This window comes from Dasypus novemcinctus, chromosome 18 (genome assembly GCF_030445035.2).
Source record: "Dasypus novemcinctus isolate mDasNov1 chromosome 18, mDasNov1.1.hap2, whole genome shotgun sequence".
NCBI classification, from domain to species: domain Eukaryota; kingdom Metazoa; phylum Chordata; class Mammalia; order Cingulata; family Dasypodidae; genus Dasypus; species Dasypus novemcinctus.
The window spans coordinates 78743207-78767388 of NC_080690.1; the positions used below are offsets into that span (position 1 = coordinate 78743207).

Sequence of the window (24182 nt, forward strand, 5' to 3'; positions counted from 1 at the left end):
ACAACATGAACACATTCATATTCCATGGAAGTATATTTTAGGGACATTTCTTACCAAATTTCACCACACTATCTATTCCCTGTAGTCATGATGTGCCTTCATTATAGATTCCGAAAGAACTGTCTTATATTTATATTCTTAACTACAATCCTTGGCCACCCCAGAATTCATTGAGTTATACAGTTGCCCATTTTATCTTCTAGCTTTCCATGTAGCCTCAAGGATGGGCCAAAACTTCCCCTTTCAGCCATGTAACGCTCACACTTGAGTGAGGTTAATTACACTCATTTTCCTACATCCCCATCATCTCTGCCAAATTCTGAACCGTTACATTCAATCTAATTATAAATTCTGCAGAAATTAAGCATTGGCTCTTCAATCTCTATTCCCCTTCCATCTCCTCGTAACCTATCTCCCAGACTCTACCTCCATGAGTCTGCTTGCTAGCCTCAGTTCATATCAGTGAGATCACGCAATATTTGTCCTTTTGTGCCTGACTTATTTCACTCAACATAAGGTCCTCGAAGTTCATCCATGTTGTCACATGTGTAAAAACTTCATTATTTCTTACAGATGAATAATATTCCATTGTATGTATTTACCACATTTTGTTTATCCGTTTATATGTTGATGGATATGTGGGTTGCTTCCATCTTTTGGCAATTTTGCATAACGCTGCTATGAACATTGGTGTACACGTATCTCTTCATGTGCTTGCTTTCAGTTCTTCTGGGTATATTTTAGTGGTGGGATTCCTGGGTCATATGGCAGTTCCAACTTAGCTTCCTGGGGAACTGCCAAACCAACCTCCACAATGACTGCCCCATTCTACATTACCACCAGCAGTGAATGATTGTTCCTATTCCTCCAATCCTCTCCAAAACCTGCAGTTTTCTGCTTTTTAAAAAATAGCAGCCATTTTAGTCATCATGAAATTATATCTCTTTGTAGTTTTGTTTTCCATTCCCTAATAGCAAGCATCTGTCCATTTGCTTCTTTTTTTTAAGATTTAATTTTTATTTATTTTTCTCCCCTTCCCTTCCCCCCCCCGCTGTCTGCTCTCTGTATCCATTCACTGTGTGTTCTTCTGTGTCTACTTGCATTCTAGTCAGCAGCACTGGCAATCTGTGTTTCTTTTTGTGGTGTCATCTTGCAGCTTCAGCTGTCCTTGTGTGCAGAGCCACTCCTGGGTGGACTGTGCATTCTTCACATAGGGTGACTCTCCTTGCAGGGCTCACAATTTGAAAATGGGGCTCCCCTACATGGCAGACACAACTGTGTGGCACAGCAGTCCTTGCATGTGTCAGCGCTGTGTGTGCGCCAGCTCACCATATGGGTCAGGATGCCCTGGGTTTAAATCCTGGACCTTCTATATCGTAGGTGAAGGCTCTATCAGTTGAGCCAAATCCACTTCCCTCATTTGCTTCTTGGCCATCTGTATTTCACCTTCATTTGCTTCTTGGCCATCTGTATTTCACCTTCTCTTGCCATTTATTGATTGATTGGTTCATTGATTCCATTGGTACTATTTATTTTTTAAATATAATTTTTATATTTAAAGATATTTAGGTTACATAAATGTTACATAAAAATACAGGAATTCCCATATGCTCCATTTCCCATACCTCCCACATTTTCCAACATAAACAACATCCTTCATTACTTCATTAGTGTGGTGTGTTCATGGGAATTGAGAAATGCATTCTGGGGCATTGCCCCTGAGCATGGATTATAGTTTACATTGTAGTTTACACTCTCTCCCATACAATTCTGTAAGTTATGGAAAGATATATAATGGCCTATATCTGTCATTGCAATGTCTTTCAAGATGATTCCCAAGTCCCAAAAATGCCCCCTTATTACACTTGGTTTTCCTTCTCTTTGCAGTCAGAACGTCCAGTGGCCACTGCCTCTCCATCAATGTTGTAAGTTCTTCCATTGCTAAAATCACAATAAGTTTATATTAGAATACTACCAAGCCCACTTAGTTCACTCCCAGTCCTGAGGATTCTGGGAGGGTGATGTCCACTCCAACTCTAATTGAGAGGGAGCCTTAATCCCATACAACCAATGGATGGGACTCTCTTGCTTGCAGTTTTAGGCTCTCTTGTTTCTTTGGTATGGTGGTTATCCATCCTTACCTCCTTGTTAGTTGTCCTGGATGAGTCCAATGAACTGGAGAGTAGGTGTTGCAACTCTTCTGAGTTTCACGGCCCAGATGGCGCATGAACAGACCAAATACTTAAGACTCTTGGAAGTACACCTACCAACTCCAGCACCAACTATAGGTTCAAATACAAGGGATGGATGAGCCATGTGTAAGGAAGTCATAACTTAGTCCAACTCTGTCACTCTCAGGAGCACAGACTCCAAAGTATGGCCCACTGGCAAGGCACCAAACTCTGGAGCTATCTGTCCTGACTATAGGACCTGGTTATCTCCAGAGCCCTTAGGAACCCTGCTATTTGAGAAACTACCTACTATGAGATCCTGCTGAGATGTGCCTAAGCATTACCTCTGGGATGACCTCCTGATTCACTTTGAAGTCCCTTAGCCATATACACTCATTTGTCTTTACCTTTCCCCCCATTTATTTGAGGTATTTTTCCAGTTGCATTACTAGTAGGTGCTTGTAGAAATTCCTTGGTGCCAGGGAGGCTCATTCCCAGAAGTCATGTTCCACACAGTTGGGGAAGGTAATGCATTTATATGCTGAGTTTGGCATAGAGAGATCTTGCCCATTTTAAAAGGATTGTATGTCTTTTTTTTTTATTGAGTTGTAGGATTTTATTATACGAGCTGGATATTAGACCCTTTTCAAATATGTTTTTTCCATTGAGTAGGCTGCTTTTTTACTTCACTGACAAACTCCTTTGAAGGATGAAAGTGTTCTTTTTTTCTTTTTTATTAGTTTTATTGGAATGTATTCATACCATCCAGTCCTCAATGGCAGTTGGTATAATCACAGAGAGGTGCATTCCTCACTTCAATCAATATTAGAGCATTTTCATTACTCACAAAAAAAGAGAAAATAACAACAAAAACAAGCATAGTATTTTTGTCTAATTTCTTTCACGTAACATACTTTCTTTGGAAGAGTATTCATATATTACTTCTCACTGCTGTCCACAGTTTTCTGTGGTTGTATTTTTGCCCAAATAGCACTCTAATATCACCATCTTGTAACATCAACATGTTTCAGAAGAATACATTCTTATATACGCCTTATGAACTATATTCATCTTTCAGAAGAGGGTACTCTATACTATACAGTCCCATGTTTCATTTTTTAGCTTTCCTTCTAGTGATGTGCATGACCTTAGACTTTCCCTTTCAACTACTATCATACCCATATATTCACTTAGCATGTTTTTTTTTGCCTGATATAAGCATCTTGTAATATTAACATACATAATATTTGTTCCGTTTCAAAGAAAAATAGCCTTGTAAATGCAATATTACTCATATTCATATTTTCCATGAGGTTTTACTATGCTATACAGTCCCAAGTTACATTTTTTAATCATTCTTCTTAGTAATATATATGACCTTAGTCTTTCCCTTTCACCCACTGTCATATCCATATAGTAACACTGCTAGTTACAGATATCATGTTGTGCTGTCACCTTTTCTATTTACTTCCAAAGATTAACACAGAACCACTTTACCAAATCTGCAGAAGCTACCCTCAGCTTTCCATTCTCTAACCTCATTCTATTTTCTGGTGATCTATTTTCTAGTTATTAACTCCATGAATTTACACAATATATTTAATGCATAATAGCATAATCATATAATAGTTGTCCTTTTGTGTCTGGTTTGCTTCACTCAACATAATGCCCTCTAGATTTAACCATGTCCTTATATGCTTCATCACTTCATTTCTTTTTACAGCTGCAAAATATTCCATTCTGCATATATACCACAGTTTGTTTATCCATTCATTGGTTGATGGACACGGGTTGTTTCCATCTTTTGTGATGTAGTTGTAAAAAGATATCTGTTCCTATCTCTACTGTCAGTTCTTCTCTGTATATACCCAGTAGTGGTATTGCCAAGTCATGTGGAAAATCTATACTTAAATTCTTTAGGAACTGTCAAACAAGAGCTATAACATTCTACATTCTAAACAACAGTGAATAAATGCTCCTATCTCCACATACTCTCCAACACTTGTAGTTTTCTGTGTTTTTAAAAGCCACAAATGTGCAACAATGATGAAAGAGGTTGTGGATGTGGGTGGAATGGGAGCTGGGGTATGCGATATGTAGGAACTTCTTATATTTTTAATGTAACATTTTTTGCAAACTCTGTATGTTTAAAAAAGACTAAATAAATAAATAAAATTATGAATTGGATAAATTTGGGTAATGGAAGACACATCTTCAATATACTTTAACAACACATATTCCTATCTAAATTATTTTTCAGGTTCTGTTATTTTTTCGGGGGTGAAAAGTTGAATTTTTTGGTTGCCCTTAGATTTCATCTTGTGGTTTGTTTATTTTTTTTTAAAGTAGTCTTGTATTAAAAACAACCTTAAAGGAATGTTGACCACCAATTTAGAAGTTGTTGTGTTTCCTGTCATTAAACTCTGGTACAAGTTGGCATAACGTTCAAAGACCTATGGAAATAGAATTATTATTCAAGAAATATGAGATTATATTAGTTTCCTGTGATCCAATTTTTTTATCTATATTTTGCTTTTCATAAAATGCTTTATCGGTGATTTCTTCAGCGTGGTCGACATTTTCTTGGGTAAAACTTGATTGTACAAGTAATTTTCATAACTGGTCTGAAACCTCTTGCAACTTCAAAGTCTTTTTCTCACAAGTGATGCATGATAGCTCTATTAAGATTCATCAACAAAGCACTAGAGCTGAAAAACGAGTTCAGTAAACTGCTGGGATAAAAGATCAACATGCAAAATCAGTAGTGTTTCCACTAATACTGAGCAATTTGAGAAGGAAATCAAGAAAAAGAAATGAGCAGAGAAGGGAAAGGGGGCAGAAAGAGTATTTGAGGAAACAGTGTTTGCAAATTTCCCAATTCTCATGAAAGAAATGAATGTCCTTATCCAAGATACACAGCATACCCCACTCAAAATAAATCCAAACAGTCCTACTCAAAGACACATACTACTCAGAACATCAAATGTCAAAGATGAAGAGAAAATTCTGAGAGCAGCTAGGGAGAAACAAACCATCACTTTCAAGGAATGCTCAGTTAGACTTAGTATGGATTTCCCATCAGATACCAAGGAGGCAAGAAGACAATGGCATGATACAATTAGGATAATCAAGGAGAAAAATTTCCAACTGAGAATTCTTTTATATCTATCTATCTATCTATCTACCTTTTATATTTTAAAGATACTTAGATTACATAAATATTATGTAAAAAATGATAGAAGTTCTCCCATTGCTAATATCACAATAAATCTAATGTAGCATACCAGTAAACCTTATTCGTTTATCATTCATTCTCCAATCCTGAGGATTCTGGGTTGGTGATGTCCACTCCACCTCTAAGTGAGAGGGGGCTAAGATTCCTTGGGGCAGATGGATGGGGCTATCTTGCCTGCAGTTGCAGGCTCTGTTCTTTGGAATGGTTGTTGCCCATCATCATCTCCTTATTAGTTGTCCTGGGTGAGTCGAATGAACTGGAGAGTAGGTGTTGCAACTCTGCTGAGATTCAGGGTCTGACTGGTGCATGGAAAGCCTAAAGATGTAAATGTCTTGGACATACAATTATCAACTCTAGTACTAACTATAGGGTCAAATGGAAAAGGCAGAAGAGGCTTGTGTAGGGATTCCACAACTGAGTCTAACTCTGTCTCATGGAGGAAGCATAAAAAAAATCCAAAGTAGGGCCAACTAGCAGGACACCAAACTCTTGAGCTGTCTGCCCTACCTATAATGTCTGGATATCTCTAGAGCCCTCAGGAGCCCCACCATTTGAGGCAATATCTACTGTGGTAGAAATGAGATCCTGCTGAGATGTGCATACATGTAACCTCTGGAATGACCTCCTGACTCCCTTTGAAGTCCCTTAGCCATATAAACTCATTTGTCTTTACCCTCTCTTCCTTTTGACCAAGGTCTTTTTCCAGTTCCATTGCTATGAGAATACTTGGTCCAGCAAAATGATGCATCAAATATGCAGGTGAGTTAAAAATATTCACACATAAACAGATACTTAGAGAGTCCATAGAAAAGAATCCACCTTTGCAGGAAGTATTAAAGTAAGCTTTACAGACTGAAAGGAAAAAATGACAGGAGACAGAAGTTTGGAGGAGAGTGAAAAACAAGAATAGCAGGAGGATAACCAAAAGAAAAAAAAAAGATGGTTGAAAATAAGATATGACATTTGAAACCAAATTTTTTAAAATAATGGAAATAAATAATGCATTTAAAGTAATATCAATCAACAGAGTAATCTACCTAATTATCAGGCATCCAGCTGATACCTTATGACAGGGAACATATAGACATTCTTTTTGTTTTATGCCTTCTTGGATCTGCTATTTTTTTAAGGTTCCTTTTTTTCCCCCCTAAAATATTGTACATCACCTGCAGAGTGGAAGCTGCAAGATAATTGACTAATGAACACCAGGAGCCTGAGAAGATCCTTAGGGGCCTAAGAAGGAAGGTTGTTTTTCTTTGGTTGTTGTTACTGTTTTTTAGTTGCTGCTGATTTGTTTCTTGTTTGTTGTGTTTCTCCTCTATTTGTCACCTCCCTTTTTTAACTTGCTTTTTCTAACTTTATTATCTCTTTCTTTCCTTCCTCTTTGTATTATCTGTTTTCTGTTCTTTTTCATTTACTCCACCTCTTTTGGTTTGGTTGTTGATTTTTCAGTTTCTATTTCTGTCTCTCTTTCTCTATTTTCTTTCTTTTCTTACCATTTGTCTTTTCTTTTCTTTTCCTTTCTTCTCTTTAGTCCAGGCTTTTAATTAACTTTATATATCTTTTTCCATTTTGTTTCTCATTTTGTTTCTTTCTCTATCAATTTTTTAATTAGTATCCTTTGTATTTCTTCTGATCATTTACTCAAATTAATTTCTTACTTTCCTGGGTGTCGTATGGCTTCCCTTCTACCTTTTTTATTATTATTATTCCTTTTCTTTTCTTATCTCTTTCCTTTTCTCTGGTCCTAATTTTCTTTCAAGGGAACATAGACAACAGAAAGGAAATACAATAAGAGGAACAAAGTGTCAAAGTGAAACCTTACCACAAACATGAAAACATAAAATAAAACTCTAGAGTAGAAAGAGAAGCTAACAAGATAATAAACCCATGATGATAACCAAATGCTTAGAAACCAACAAAAAATTACAAACATACTGAGAAACAGGAAGTTGTGGCCCAGTATAATGAAAAAATTAAAATGCAGGAGGAGATGCATAACATGAAACAACTAATCAGAGATGTCTAAACAAATGACATCGATCAACTTAATGAATTGAAAGAAGAGATGACATATATAAGAGATGACATATATATAACATATATAAAAAGATGACAGATGTGATGGTGATGAAACAAGAAAACAAAAATACACTGGAAGCACATAACAGCAGATTTGACTAGGCAGAAGAAAAAAATCCGTGATATGGAAGGCAGTACCTCTGAAATCGTATGAATAGTAAAACAAATAGATAAAAGGATAGATAAAATCCTGCAGGAACTTAGGGACATGAGTTACAACATGAAACACACAACCCTATGCATTATAAGCATCCCAGAGGGAGAAGAGAAAGGAAAGGGGACAGAAGGAGTATTGGAGGTAATAGTGGCTGAATATATCCCAACTCTATTGAGGTACATGGATGTATATGTCCAGGAAGTACAGCATAAAAATCATAAGCCCTAACAGGCCTACCAAAAACATATACTTCTGAAATTGTCTAATGCACAAGACAAAAGGAGAATACGGAAAGCAGCAAGAGAAAAGAGAACCATCACCTACTAGGGAGGTTCCATAAGATTAAGTGCTGAATTCTCATCTGAAACCATGGAGGCAAGAAGGCAGTGGTATATATATTTAAGGTCCTAAAAGAAAAAAACGGTGCAGCAGTGCTCCAAAATGTATTTGCCAAATGCAATGAATGTCCCACGATGATGAAAGAGGTTGTTGATGTAGGAGGAGTGGGGTGACACGGGTGGGCAGTGTATGGGGACCTCATATATTTTTTAACATAACATTGAAAAAAAGTAAAGAGGGAAAAATATTTTTGGGCCACTGTGAGAAAAAAAACAAAAAACTTCCAGCCAAGAATTCTCTATCTAGAAAAGACAGGATGTAGGAGAAGATGGGCTAGATGCATCTGAGTGAGGGCACCCTAGTCACCTCTCTTGGGGAGGATGAGCTGAGTGCAGATAGAATCTGCCATAGCACGTGGTTTTGGGAACCTACAAAGCAGGAGGTGCCTGGATGGCAAAAATGGTGCTTGCTCAAGGTAAAACTGCAGGTTTCTAACACTGAAGCCAGAAGCTGTGGAAAGGCAAAACCCTTCACCTAGGGCTGAGGGCCATGGCGTTCCCTGAAAATCACCAATCACAGGGCAGTGTTCCTGAGCCGCTTGTTCCCCAGGTGCATGACCCCTGTCTGTGCTCCCTGAGCCTCATGGTTCCTGAGAGCCACAGTCCCCATGGCCCACATTCATCAGGCCCACATACCCCAAGCCTGCGTTCGCCAAGCCCAGCACTCCCTGAACTCCAGCATTTCTCCAGCCCTCTGCTCTCTGTCTAGCTCCAGGAGTGGGAAGGTTTTGGTAGCAGGTACAGAGGGGACCAAAGAGTGCAGGTTCAGTTTTCTGGTCCCACCTCTTTTTGAGCTTGGAGGAGTGTGCCAACTGGCTTGGGGAGAGCCCAGAAAGAGAGGAGAGGTGAATCTGCCGAGAAAGCCTGATTTACCTAAATGCCCTGGGATAGGAAACTTGGTCTGGGAGAAGGTGGAGTCAGAAAATTAACTAGTGCCCCCTCATAGCACACCTAAGGGAGAGGGAGAGTAGGAAATGCTTTGCAGGCTTCCAATTGCACATTTAGGGTTCCAGCAAGGTGTGGGTGCTCTCCCTCAAGAAACTGAGTCATTATTTTCTGTGGTGAGTTAGTTCACCAGAGTCGCATTTGAATCTCTGAGGGGAGACTTCACACAGCCTTCCTGCTGCCCTGGGAGAGAGGAAAGTGAGAAAGGAAGAACGTGGGAAGGTCAGACTCCAAGCATTTTATTCAATTACAAAGAGGATTCCTTGCTTGAGGTGTTGCCTGGTCTTTTCTTTTGGTTTGTTTTCTTGTTTTTCCTTCCTCTTTATCTGCCCCCCCCAAGGCCCTATTTTCTTTTTCTTGCTTGCTTCCATACCCTTTTTTTTCTTCATTTTTCTTTTTTTTATATTAGGTGCTGCAGTCATTGTTTCTTTTTTAAATTTAATTTAACTTTTAATTATGTTTTATGAAGTTAATAGATCACACAAAATATTACATTAAAAAACATTAGAGGTTCCCATATAACCCATTCCCTAAACCGCACCCCCATCATTGTTTAAATTGTATTTTTTGAAGATATGTAGATCACAAAAAATGTTACATTAAAAAAATGAAAGTTTTAGATCACATTAATTCATATATACATCATAAAAAAGAAGAAATGGCTGAGAAACTGTCATAAACCGGAGGACATTATGGAAACATGATAACTAATTGCAATGTGGTATCATGGACTGAATCAGACATTAATAGAAAAACGCTAAAACCAAAATAAATTCTGGAGTTGGGGTAACAGTAATGTACCAATATCAATTTCTTAATTTTAACAAATGGACCATGGTAATGTATGATTTTAACTGTGGGGGAAACTGGGAAAGTGGTTACAGAAACTCTCTTTACTACCTACAACTTTCCTGTAAAGTTTAAAAGTACTCTAAAATAAAAAACTTCTTTAAAAAAAAAACAACATAAGAGGCTCCCATATACTACACTCCACACACCCCCTCCCCCGTCATTTTTAAATTGTATTTTTTGAAGATACATAGATGACAAAAAAGTATTATATTAAGCATACTACATGGGAAGCAGACATGGCTCAACAGATAGAGCATCCTCCTACCATATAAGAGGTCCAAGGGTTTGATACCCAGGGCCTCCTGGCTCATGTGGTGAGCTGGCTCATGTGCAGAGCTGCTGCATGCAAGGATTGCCAGCCCACACAGGGATGCCCCCATGTAGGGGTGCTTCCCATGCAGGGAGTGGCTTCTGCACAAGAAGAGCTGCCTTACGTGAAACCACAGCTCTGCCAGGAGTGGTGCCACACACATGGAGAGCTGATGCAGCAAGACGATGCAACAAAAAGAGACACAGCTCCCCCCAGTGCTGTCTCATGAAGATACAGGTGGACACAGAAGAACACACAGAAAATAGACTCAGAGAGCAGACAATGGGGAGGGGAGGAGGAAAAGGGGAGAGAAATAAATAAATCTTTTTAAAAAAGGAAAAAACCTACTACAAAGCTACAGTAGTCAAACCAGCATGGTAAAAAAAAGAAAAACAACTGCAAGGTATTGACATAAGGATAGACATACCACAGGTACAGAATTGAAAGTTCAAATATAGATCTTCACATGTACAATCATCATATACTAGACAAGACCATCACTTGGGAGAGAAAGGCTGTTTCAATAAATGGTGCTTAGAGAACTGGATATTCATATCCAAAAGAATGAGAGGGTAATACCATCGCACATATTATACAAAAATCACCTCAAGATGGATTAAAGACCTAAATATAAGAGCCAAGACTGTTAAGATCTTGGAAGATAATGTAGGGAAGCCTCTACAGGATCTTGTAATAGGAAATGGCTTCATGAACTTCACACCCAAAGCACAAGCAGTGAAAGAAAAAAGAGATAAAACATGCCTCCTCAAAAGTAAAACCTTTTGCACCTCAAAGGTATTTGTCAAGAAAGTGAAAAGACATGGGAAACAGATGTGGCTCAACCAATTGGGCTCCCATCTACCAAATAGGAGGTCCAGGGTTCAATGCCCAAGGCTTCCTGGTGAGGGCAAGCTGGCCAATGCAGAGTGCTGGCTCATGCTAGAATGCTGCCCTATGCAGGAATGACCATCTGGTGGGAATGCCAATCAGCACGGGAAAGCCACCCTGTGCAGGAATGCCAGCAAACACTGAGAGCTGATACAGAATAGAGAGAAATAGGAAGATGTAGCAGAACAGGGAGTTGAAGTGGTGCAAGAGAATAATCACCTCTCTCCCACTCCAGAAGGTCCTAGGATTGGTTCCTGGAGCCACCTAATGAGAATACAAGCAGACACCAAAGAACACATAGCAAATGCACACAGAGCAGATAACAGGGTAATGGTGGGAGGAGAGAAATAAATAAAATAAATCTTTAGAGAAAAGAAAGTGAAAAGACAGACAAACCAATGGGAGAAAATATTTGGTAACCATATATCTGATAAGAGTCTAATATCCAACATACATAAGGAAATCCTATATCTCAAAAATGAAAAGACAAACAACCCATTTTAAAAATGGGCAAGGGATTTGAAGAGACACTTCTCCAATGAAGAAATAAAAATGGTTCAAAAGCACAGGAAAAGATGCTCAAAATCACTAGCTATTAGGGAAATGCAAACCAAAACTAAAATGAGATACCGTCTTACAACCATTAGACTGGCAGCTATTAAAAAACAGAAGACTACAAATGTTGGAGAGAATGCAGAAGAATGGGAACCTTCATCCACTGCTGGTGGGAATGTAGAAGGATCTAGACATTATGGAGGACAGATTGGCAGTTCTTCAAAAAGCTAACTATGGATTTTCCATATGACCTAGCAATTCAATTGCTGGGTATATACCCAGTAGAACTGAAAACAAGGACACAAACCTATATATGCACACCAATGTTCATAGTGGCATTACTCACCATTGGCAAAAGTTGGAATCAACCCAAATACCCATCAACACATGAATAGATAAACAAATTTTAGTATATATACACAATAGAATATTACTCAGCTGTAAGAAGGAATATAGTACTAGTACACGGGATAACATGGATGAATCTTGAGGACCTTATGTTGAGTGAAGCAAGCCAGGAATTGAGGGACAAATATTACGTGACCTTTCTGATATGAATTAGTCAAATTGAACCATCTCAGAGAACTAGAGTCTGGAAGATAGCCTTACAGGAAATAGGAGGGGAGAGGGAGTTGGTGAGCCAATGTCCACATGGGCAAAATCTGTGATAAGGTGGAGGTAAGCAGTTGTGCAGTGATGGGAAGCTGAATAAGATTAAGTGCAGGCAGTGCTCCTGATTCGCCATGTCAACTCTTAGTGTGAAGCAGGATTTGCTCTTCAAAGCCCTGGGCTGGATTCACACCAAGAAGAATTTGATGAACTATGCTTTGAATTTGGTCTGGAACTTGATGAAGTTATATGATCTCCTGTGTCTGGAAGGATTGGTCAGAGGACTTCAAGTCTTTAAAGAAAGGTAAAGAAGATGAAGGCCCCAGTCTATAAACTTTTAACGCCTAATGGAGAAATCCAGAAATTAATTATCACAGAAGAGACAGCTAAAATACATCTTTATGCTATAGCAGCAGTTCTCCGAAATATAAAGTTCACTAAAGACCGTTATGACAGCTTCATTGAACTTCAGGAGAGATTACATCAAATATTTGCAGGAAAAGAGCTTTGGTTGCTCTTGGTACCCTTGATTTGGACACTTTGTCAGGCCCATTTACTTACACTGCAAAGCGTCCTTCAGATATCAAATTCAAGCCTCTAAGTAAGACAAAGGAATATACAGCTTGTGAACTGATGAACATATATAAGAATGACAACCACCTTAAACATTATTTGCATATCACTGAAAATAAGCCCCTATACCCAGTTATCTATTATAGCAACAGTGTCATTCTTTCAATGCCTCCAGTCATCAATGGGGATCATTCCAACATAACAGTAAAGACTAAAAGTGTATTTTTTTTTTTTTTTTTTAGTTTCCATATCATATTTATTTAGGAACAAACAAGCTGCTGTTTGTTATTCATTATAATAAGGGACAGGTGCGACATTTACAATAATATGGTACAGGTCATACAAAGTTCAAATGCTTCTTTTTTTTTTTTTTAATTTTTTTATTTTTTATTGACTTTGTAATAATATTACATTAAAAATATATATGTGAGGTCCCATTCAACCCCACCCCCCCACCCCCCCTCTCCCCCCCCCCAACATCACTCGTTCCCATCATCATGACATATCCATTGGATTTGGTAAGTACATCTTTGGGCACCTCTGCACCTCATATACATTGGTTCACATCATGGCCCATACTCTCCTCTATTCCATCATGTAGGCCCTGTGAGGATTTACAATGTCCGGTGATTACCTCTGAAGCACCATCCAGGGCAGCTCCATGTCCCGAAGACGCCTCCACCTCTCATCTCTTCCTGCCTTTCCCCATACCCTTTGTCCATTATGTCCACTTTTCCCAATCCAATGCCACCTCTTCTATGTGGACACTGGATTGGTTGTGTCCATTGCACCTTTATGTCAAGAGGAGGCTCAGATTCCACCTGGATGCTGGATGCAGTCCTCCCATTTTCAGTTGTAATCACTCTAGGCTCCATGGTGTGGTGGTTGTCCTTCTTCACCTCCATCTTAGCTGAGTGTGGTAAGTCCAATAAATCAGATTGTAGGTGCTGGAGTCTGTTGAGGCTCAGGATCTGGCTATCACATTGTCAGTCCAGAGATTCAAATCCCCTAAATATATCTTAAACCCCAACATTAACTGCACCTCCAGCACATTAGCATGAAAGTCTTATGAAGGGAGATCCCATCTGAGTCCAGATTCATCACACATAAACACCATTTCCAAAGAGGGGCCATCTGCCCTGGTAGTTAACCCCATCGGCCATGACCATAACTCCCATGGGTCTCTTTAGCCCTCAAAGGAACCAATATCTGGGGGTTGTATCTGCTTTATCTGTCTCTCTGACTCTGCTCAGTTGTGCATGAGGGCAAACCTTCTGCCAGCCTCCAGACTCTTTTTTAGAAACTCGTAGCCATATAAACTCATTTCTCCTTTCCATTTCCCCCTTACTTTAGGTCAAACAGCATTTTAAAGTCATGGTATTTTATGTAGACATGGATATTCTGCTGATCCGCATTGAACCTTCCGTATAAGGTCATTTTCCAGTTGCATCATCAGTTGGTAGTTGATAGTGGTCCCTCGTTGCCAGGGAGGCTCATCCCCGGGTGTCATGTCCCACGCTGGGGGGAAGGCATTGCATTTACATGCTGAGTTTGGCTTCGAGACTGGCCACATTTGAGTAACATGAAGGCTGACAGAAGGAAATTCCCAGGCACAAAGTTGCTCTAGGCCTTGTTATTATTTGGGGTTTATCAGCTCACAAGCATAGTCATTAGTATCAGGGGCTCACTGTTGAACCCTCACTCCCTCCCGGTCCCCACCACTGTACCTGGGAGACTGTCGCTGCTCCCCTAGGGACCACGACAGAGCACCACTGGCCAGGAACCCAGTACCCCCCCTACTGTGGTTTTTAATTGTTGCCACTATGAGTATATCCAAACATTACCATGCACCCTGGACATATGTTCTGTACAGCTCCCTGTCAGTCATATCTCACCTGTCATTGGTATCCCATACCAGTATCCCTCCATTGCCATTGTTGAAACACTCTGTGATCCAGAACTCCCCGAAATTTGAAGCCCAATATAATGTCATGGTCCCTTACTAGGGAATGGCATATAGCGATGAGTTTAAAGGATAGATAAAGAACTTGGATAAAGTTAGCTAAAGAACTTAGATAAAGAATGTTGACTTGAAAAAATTCCACATCCTATTTTTTCTTTTTTCTTTTTTTTTTTTCCCCCCCCCCCCCCCTAATTATTCAGCTTTTCTTCACTGGAGTCCTAGACCACAGCAATGTATATATATAATATACAGCACTCCCACACATCCACCAGAAAACCTTTTCCCTTCCACAGTGATACTCTTACGCCCTATTCATATCATATTTACTTAAAGTGATGTACAGAGTCTGAGACATTAGCTTTCTAACAAGGTGACATCTGTGTTTACATTATGGTGCATACTTTAGGATACACAGTTCTTTACATTTTTAGTTATCCTATGTTTTACATTATGGTTTACATTATCAGTCTGTCATCTCCTATATGTTATGGTGTAATATTACATGTTTTATATCCATCCTTGTGTACTCTCAAGAAACTCCTCTCTTACCCCCCATTTACTTTGGTTCCACACATTTAACGTCCATTTTCCCTTCCGCCTTGGTGCCCTCAGTGATAGCCAACCTCCGTTTCCTGAGGAGCCACTTCCAGAGATAGATGGAATAGTGTTCAGGGCCTAACTTGCTCAACTGCCCCAATGCCCTGGGAGCCACCCTTTCTCTCGAGGGATACAGTTCCCTCTATTGGATGGCATTAGTCCTCCCCAGGATGTGGGTCCACCCCCACTCTCACTACTTGGGTTTCTACCCCATGGTGTCACCCACTCTGGCAGAATGAGCATTTAGACATTCCCCAGGAGCCCGTCCTGTATCAGACCCTCCCCTCCGAGCATTCTAAACAGGTAACCCTCTTTATTATATTTTGATATGATTTTCTCGGCATTTTACTCTCCACCAACACCTGACCCTCTCCTGGTTCGTATGCTACCCCTCCCTCCCCCCACTTTTGGGCAACGTTACCCACCCGCCCCTCCCCAGCCAGCCTCAAACCCGCAAAGCCCCAAGCAAAGGCAACCCCTTGCCCCCCTTTTATCTCTTCTTTGTGTTCATACTTACCACCATCTCGTCTTAAATTCCACCCCTGCAGACATCGGCTCATATCCTTCCTCCACCCTCCGATTTCCTGCAAGCCTATCGTTCAGTCTCTTGCTATCTAGGGCAGCTTGTTTATTTCATATCATTGAGGTCATGTAGTATTTGTCCTTCAATGTCTGAGTTGCTTCACTCAACATAAGGTTCTCAAGATTCATCCATGTTATCACATGTGTTTGTAGTGTGTTTGTTCTTACAGCCGAGTAGTATTCCATTGTGTGTATATACCACATTTTATTGATCCACTCATCTGTTGATGGGCATTTGGGTTGATTCCAACTTTTGGCAATAGTGAACAATGCTGCTATGAACATTGGTGTACATATATTGGTTTGTGTTCTTGTTTTCAGTTCTGCTGGGTATATTCCCAGCAGTGGTATTGCTGGGTCATATGGCAAATCTATGGCTAGTTTTTTGAGAAACCGCCATACTGTTCTCCAGAATGGTTGGATCCTTCTGCATTCCCACCAGCAGTGGATGAGTGTTCCCCTTCCTTCACATCCTCTCCAGCACTTGTATTCTTCTGTTTTTTTCATAGCTGCCAATCTTATGGGTGTAAGATGGTATCTCATTGTGGTTTTGATTTGCATTTCCCTGATAGCTAGAGATTTGGAACATTTTTTCATGTGCTTTCTTGCCATTTGTATTTCTTCTTCGGAGAAGTGTCTGTTTAAGTCTTTTTCCCATTTTTTAAATGGATTGTTTATCTTTTTATTTTCAAGATGTAGGAGTTCTTTATATATGCAAGTTATAAGTTTCTTATCAGATATATGATTGCCAAATATTTTCTCCCACTGTGTGGGCTCCCTTTTTACTTTCTTGACAAACTCCTTTGAGGTGCAGAAGGCTTTAATTTTGAGGAAGTCCCATTTATCTATTAGTTCTTTTGTTGCTCGTGCTTTTGGTGAGATATTCATAAATCCATTACCTATTACAAGGTCCTGTAGATGTTTCCCTACACTGCTTTCTAAGGTTTTTATGGTCTTGGCTCTTATATTTAGGTCTTTGATCCATCTTGAGTTGATCTTTGTATAAGGTGTGAGATGGTAATCCTCTTTCATTCTTCTACATATGGCTATCCAGTTCTCCAGACACCACTTGTTGAATAGGCCACTCTCTCCCAGTTGAGAGGGTTTGGTGGCTTTATCGAATATTATGTGGTTGTATATGTGAGGTTCTATATCAGAGCTTTCAATTCGATTCCATTGGTCTATATGTCTCTCCTTATGCCAATACCATGCTGTTTTCACCACCGTAGCTTTATAGTATGTTTTGAAGTCAGGTAGTGTGATTCCTCCAATTTCATTTTTCTTTTTCAGTATGTCTTTGGCTATTCGGGGTCTCTTTCCTTTCCAAATAAATTTCATAGTTAGTTTTTCTAGTTCCTTAAAGAAGGCTGCATTGATTTTTATTGGGATTGCATTGAATGTGTAGATCAATTTTGGTAGGATAGACATCTTAATAATGTTCAGTCTTCCTATCCATGAACAAGGAATAGTCTTCCATTTATTTAGGTCTTCTTTGATTTCCTTGAACAATCTTGTATAGTTCTCAGTGTATAAGTTCTTTACCTCTTTAGTTAAATTTATTCCTAAGTATTTGATTTTTTTATTTACTATTGTGAATGGTATTTGTTTCTTGATTTCCTCCTGATCTTGCTCATTATTGGTGTACAGAAATGCTACTGATTTTTGCGCATTGATCTTATAACCTGCGACTTTACTAAACTCATTTATGAGTTCTAGAATCTTCGTTGTAGATCTCTCAGGGTTTTCTATGTATAGGATCATGTCATCTGCAAATAATGAAATTTTGACTTCTTCCTTTCCAATTTGAATGCCTTTTATTTCTGGTTCTTGCCTCAGTGCTCGAGCAAGTACTTCTAAGACAATGTTAAATAGGAGCGGCGACAGTGGGCATCCTTGTCTTGTTCCTGAGTTTAGAGGGAAGGAGTCTAGGATTTCTCCATTGTAAACAATATTGGCTTTAGGTTTTTCATATATACTCTTTATCATGTTCAAAAAATTTCCTTGTATTCCAATCATTTGGAGTGTTTTTATCAAGAAAGGGTGCTGTATTTTGTCAAATGCTTTTTCTGCATCAATAGATATAATCATGTGATTTTTTTCCTTCAATCTGTTTATATGGTGTATTACGTTGATTGATTTTCTTATGTTGAACCATCCTTGCATACCTGGGATGAATCCCACTTGGTCGTGGTGTATAATTCGTTTAATGTGTTGTTGAATACGATTAGCAAGTATTTTGTTAAGTATTTTTGCGTCTAGGTTCATTAGAGAAATTGGTCTGTAATTTTCCTTTCTTGTGATGTCTTTGTTTGGCTTTGGTACTAGGGTAATGTTGGCATCATAGAAGGAGTTGGGTAATGTTCTTTCTGTTTCGATGGTTTGGAATAGTTTCAGCAGGATTGGTGTCAGTTCTTTCCGGAATGTTTTATAGAATTCACCTGTGAAGCCATCTGGCCCTGGGCTCTTCTTAGTTGGGAGATTTTTAATAACTGATTCTATCTCTCTGCTTGTGATTGGTTTGTTAAGATCATCAATTTCTTCTTTTGTCAATATGGGCTGTTTATGTGTTTCTAGGAATTTGTCCATTTCCTCTAGATTGTCATTTTTGTTGGAATATAGTTTTTCAAAATATCCTCTTATGATAGTCTTTATTTCTGTGGGGTCAGTGGTGATATCGCCTTTCTCATTTCTTATTTTGTGTATTTGCATCTTCTCTCTTTTTTTCTTTGTTAGTGTTGCTAAAGGTTTGTCAATTTTGTTAATCTTCTCAAAAAACCAGCTCTTGGTCTTGTTTATCTGTTCAAGTGCTTTCTTATTTTCTATTTCATTTAGTTCTGCTCTTATCTTTGTTATTTCCTTCCTTCTTCTTCCTGTTGGGTTACTTTGTTGTTGTTTTTCTAATTCCTTCAAATGTGCAGTTAGTTCTTCCATTTTTGCTCTTTCTTCTTTTTTGATATATGAATTTATGGCTATAAACTTCCCTCTCAGTACTGCTTTTGCTGCATCCCATAAATTTTGGTATGTTGTGTTATCATTATCATTTGTTTCAAGGTAGTCATTGATTTCTTTTGAGATTTCCTCTTTGACCCACTGTTTTTCTAAGAGTGTGTTGTTTAATTTCCAAATCGTGGTGTGAAATCTGGGCTTCTTTCCCTTGCAAATCTCCAGCTTGACTCCACTGTGGTCAGAGATAATGTTTTGTATGATTTCAATCTTTCTGAATTCGTTCAGCCTTTCTTTGTGGCCTAGCATATGATCTATCTTGGAGAATGATCCATGTGCGCTTGAGAAAAATGTATATCCTGCTGTGTTTGGGTGTAGCGATCTATATATGTCTATTAGATCGAGCTCCTCTAATATACTATTCAGATGTTTTGTTTCTTTGGTGATTCTCTTTTGAGATGTTCTGTCCAGAGTTGATAGTGGTGTATTAAAATCCCCCACTATAATTGTAGATGTATCTATTCTTTCACTTAGTTTTTCCAGCGTTTGCCTGACGTATTTAGAGGCACCCTTGTTAGGGGCATAGATATTTATGATTGTTCGATCTTCTTGACAGATTTTCCCTTTGACTAAAATGTAGTATCCTTCTTTGTCTCTCACAATTGTTTCACATTTAAAGTCTATTTTGTCTGATATTAATATAGCTACTCCTGCCTTTTTTTGGTTATTGTTAGCTTGTATGATTGTTTTCCAGCCATTCACTTTCAATCCCCATGCGTCTCTGGGTCTAAGATGTGTCTCTTGTAGACAGCATATGGATGGGTCATATTTCCTTATCCAGTGTCCCAGTCTGAATCTTTTGATAGGTGAGTTTAATCCATTGACATTCAGTGTTATTACTATCAAGGAATTATTTGTGTTAGCCATATTTTGATTGGATTTGTGTTTGTCATATTTTGTTTGTATATTTTTTTTTGTCTTTTTTGTTGTTGTTGTTGGTCTTATACTCTCCTCCAACTTTGCCTTTCCTGTTTTTTCCTTTCTTCCTGCAGAACTCCCTTTAGAATTTCTTGGAGGGGAGGTTTCTTGTTGGTATACTCTTTCAGTTTCTGTTTGTCTGCGAATATTCTGAACTCTCCATCATGTTTGAATGCTAGTTTAGCTGGATAGAGTATTCTTGGTTGGAAATTTTTTTCCTTTAGTACCTTGACTATATCATACCACTGTCTTCTTGCCTCCATGGTTTCAGAAGAGAAATCAGCACTTAATCTAATTGAGCTTCCCTTGTATGTGATGGTTTTCTTTTCTCTTGCTGCTTTTAGGATTTTCTCTTTGTCTTGAGCATTGGATAATTTGACAAGTATATGTCTTGGGGTGGGCCTGTTGGGGTTTATGACTTGTGGAGTGCGCTGTGCTTCTTGGATATGTACATCTGTCTCTTTCAGTAGATTTGGGAAGTTTTCAGCCATTATTTCCTGCAACACTCTTTCTGACCCCTTTCCCTTCTCTTCACCTTCTGGAATGCCTATAATACGTATGTTTGAGCGTTTTGCATTGTCATTCAGGTCCCTAAATCCTAATTGGATTTTTTCTATCTTCTTATTGACCCCTTCTACTATCTGTTTGATTTCTGATGTACTGTCTTCCACATCACTAATTCTCTGCTCTGTCTCTTCTAGTCTGCTGATATTTGCTGCAAGTGTATTTTTGATTTCTTGAACTGTGGTGTTCATTCCCATCATATCTGTTATGTTTTTGCGTATGTCTGCAATTTCCCCTCCAAGTGATGTCTTCATGTTGTTAACCTCTTTCATTACTGCATCAAATTTGTCGGTGATAAATGTTCTGAGATCTTTCATTGCTTGTGCCAAGTTTTGCTCCCCTTCATGATTGTTGGTTTGTTGATTGGATTCAGCCATGTTTTCCTGATTATTGGTTTGGTTCGTAGATTTTTGTTGCTTTCTGGTCATCTCTTTATTTTGACGAATTTAATCAGTTCCTTAGCTTCTTTGTCTGCTCTTGGAGGTTAATTAGTTGTTATTTTTGCACAGGTGTTATATCTTCTCTTTGTCACTTTTTTCTTCTTATTCTAGTTACTTGTTGTTGGTTAAGTTCACTTTAGAGGAAAGTATTAGTGTTGGGGAAAGGCAATTGTGTAAGCAAGGGAAAAGTGTAAAGTTGTATTGGTGATGTATGTTAATAAAGCAGGAATATGAGATCTGGAAGGATGGAGGTTAGATTCATGTAGATTGTATAGAGTTATAGCTGTAGGTAGAGTACCTTTTATGAAGTTGATGACTGAATTTGGGAGGAATATGGTATGAACTACACAGCTATTGTTTTCATGAGAGAGGGAAAAAGAAAAGAAAGGTAATAGTTTCAAGAGTGGATAATAGACAGAAAACAGAACAAAGGTATTAGAAATTAAGAGTTAGACACTTTGTGGATCAAAGAACGGGAGGTGGGGGGTGGAATATAGGAGAGACAGTAGATGATAGTGGATATCAAGATGCAGGGGAAGGGGGATAGTGTAGGTAGCCTAAATCAGTTCACACAGAAATGAGGCAGTGGAGGATGGGAAAACCCAGCAAATGTGAGGTGTTCCCTGTAGCACCTATTGTATACTTGAATTAAAGTAAAAATAAGTGGAAGATGAGGGACAAGAGGGAAAGAGAAAACCGAAAAAAAAAAAAAAAAAACAAACAAACTAATTATAATAAAGAAAAAAGAAAGGCAAGAAGAAAGGAAGAAAGAAAAAGAGGATGGGCAAACGGTGGGGAACGGATAGGGAGAAGAGAGATACAAGTACACACGTGTCACAATTGCAACACTATCTAAAACAACAACTTCCCCCCACTTTGCCCTAAAACCCCCCCGTCTGTCTGCCCAAATGGGTCTGCAAGCACCTCCCTTCCCACAAACCCCCAATAGGCCGCCCAGGGCCCACGAACTCCCCAGTACTGCAGAAGCTCAAAAAAAAAAAAAAAAAAAAAAAAATTAAGTAAAATTAAAAAAAAAAACAAAAAACAAAAAACAAACAAACAAACAAAAAAAAACAGAAACACCTCCGCAGGCCCGGCTCCGCCCGCCGCGGAGGCTTGGACCGGCTCTGCCCGGCTCCTCACGCCGCCTTGGCCTGGCCTGGCTCCGCCCAGCTCCGCTCGCTACAGCGGCCCAGCCGGCTCCGGCGTCCACCTCCCGCCACCGCGGCCTGGACTGGCCCTGCCCGGCTCCGTACCCGCCGCGGCCTGACCCGGGCCCGCCCGGCTCCAAACGCTACCGCGGCCCGCAGCCGGGGCCTGCACCGGCCCCGCCCGGCTCCAAGCGCTACCGCGGCCCGCAGCCGGGGCCTGCACCGGCCCCCGCCCGGCTCCAAGCGCTACCGCGGCCGGCAGCCGGGGCCTGCACCGGCCCCGCCCGGCTCCAAGCGCTACCGCGGCCCGCAGCCGGGGCCTGCACCGGCCCCGCCCGGCTCCAAGCGCTACCGCGGCCCGCAGCCGGGGCCTGCACCGGCCCCGCCCGGCTCCAAGCGCTACCGCGGCCCAGCTCGGCCTGGCTCGGCCCCACCGAGCGGGGCTAGATGCCTTGTCTCCGCCTACCCAAGAAGGGAATCCTCTACAGGTAGCTGGGATCTCCGTGTATATTTCACAAACGAATCCTCTCTGTTACCTTCCCTCCAAATCGATGTCCAGACACCTCCGGACCAGCAAAAATCCCGAAACAATCTGGTCCCAAAGAGTCTCCAACGCCGCCCAGCCGATTCCCTGCAGAAGACTCTAACAGGGATGTTCACTCAGCCGCCATCTTGCCCCCTCTCTCCTAAAAGTGTATTAATTGAATGTACAGGAACTGACTTTACTAAGGCAAAAATAGTCCTTGATATTATTTTCACTATCTTCAGTGAATATTGTGAGAATCAATTTATGGTTGAAGCAACTGAGGTAATTTTTCCTAATGGAAAATCTTATACTTTTCCAGAACTGGCTTACTGAAAGGAGATAGTGAGAGCTGATCTCATTAACAAAAATGTTGGAATCAGAGAAACTCCAGAAAATCTTGCAAAGCTTCTGACCAGAATGTATTTAAAATCAGAAGTTATACGCGATGGGAATCAGATAGAGATTGAAATCCCTCTGACCAGAGCTGACATTATCCATGCATGTGATATTATAGAAGATGCAGCTATTGCTTATGGATGTAACAACATTCAGATGACTCTCCTGAAATCATAGACCATAGCTAATCAATTTCCCCTTAATAAGCTCACAGAACTTCTAAGACAAGACATGGCAGTGGCTGGGTTCACTAAAGCACTTACCTTTGCTCTGTGCTCCCAAGAAAATATCTCTGATAAACTTGGTTTGTATATCTCTGCCACAAAGGCAGTACACGTAAATAATCCTAAAACAGCTGAATTTCAGGTGGCACACACTACCCTTCTTCCTGGCCTCCTAAAGACAATAGCAGCTAATTGAAAGATGTCCCTTACTCTGACATCATAGTAAAAGATTCCAGCAGAGATGTAGGAGCAAGAAACTACAGGCATCTCTGTGCTGTTTATTACAACAAGAACCCTGGGTTTGAGATAATCCATGGACTTTTGTACAGAATTATGCAGCTGCTAAATGTGCCTTTTGGTGAAAAGAAGGGGGATATATGATCAAAGCATCAGAAGATAAGACAGATCAACTGAACCCAGAGTTAGCAGCAATATAATGAAGACTTTAAGTCCTCTTTTTGATATTTTTTTTTAGTTTTGTTTCATTAGGGATAAAACTTTATTTCAATTAATTGTTAGTATATTACCCTTTTCCTTCCAGGATTAAAAAAAAAAAAACACTTTTCAGAACTCTTGTAAAGGGACACACAATATACATCTGTTCTAGCTGAGCCATGATAGCCCTACAGGGGTACCTAAACTGACTCCTTCAAACCACAGGCCCCATGGTAAACCTACTCATCCAAACTGGACAACTGGGAAAACCTAAATTGAAGATTTGTACTCGAAAAGCAGCCTGTCTGAAGCCTTTAGGGCAGAAGATAAAAAACTTACTCTGAACTTACCCAGAAAGACTTCACATATGTTAATCAGGTAATAAAGTTGCTCTAAGAAGTATGGAGAATCCTTTTCCCTGAAATTCCAACTACAAAAAAAAAAAAGATTAAGTGCTGATTTCTCATCTGAAACCATGGAGAAGGAAGGCAGTGGTATGACATAGTCAGAGTAGAAAAAGAAAAATATTTTCCAGTCAAGAATACTATATCAGGCAAACCTGACATTCAAAAATGATGGAGAGTTCAAAATATTCATAGATAAACAGA

The 24182-nt window shown here is 39.7% G+C and overlaps 1 pseudogene; it reads left to right on the plus strand.

Annotated features, from left to right (window-relative positions):
- Nucleotides 1-12336: 12336 nt before the first annotated feature.
- On the plus strand, nucleotides 12337-23576 carry LOC101446391 (phenylalanine--tRNA ligase beta subunit pseudogene; annotated as a pseudogene).
- Nucleotides 23577-24182: the final 606 nt, after the last annotated feature.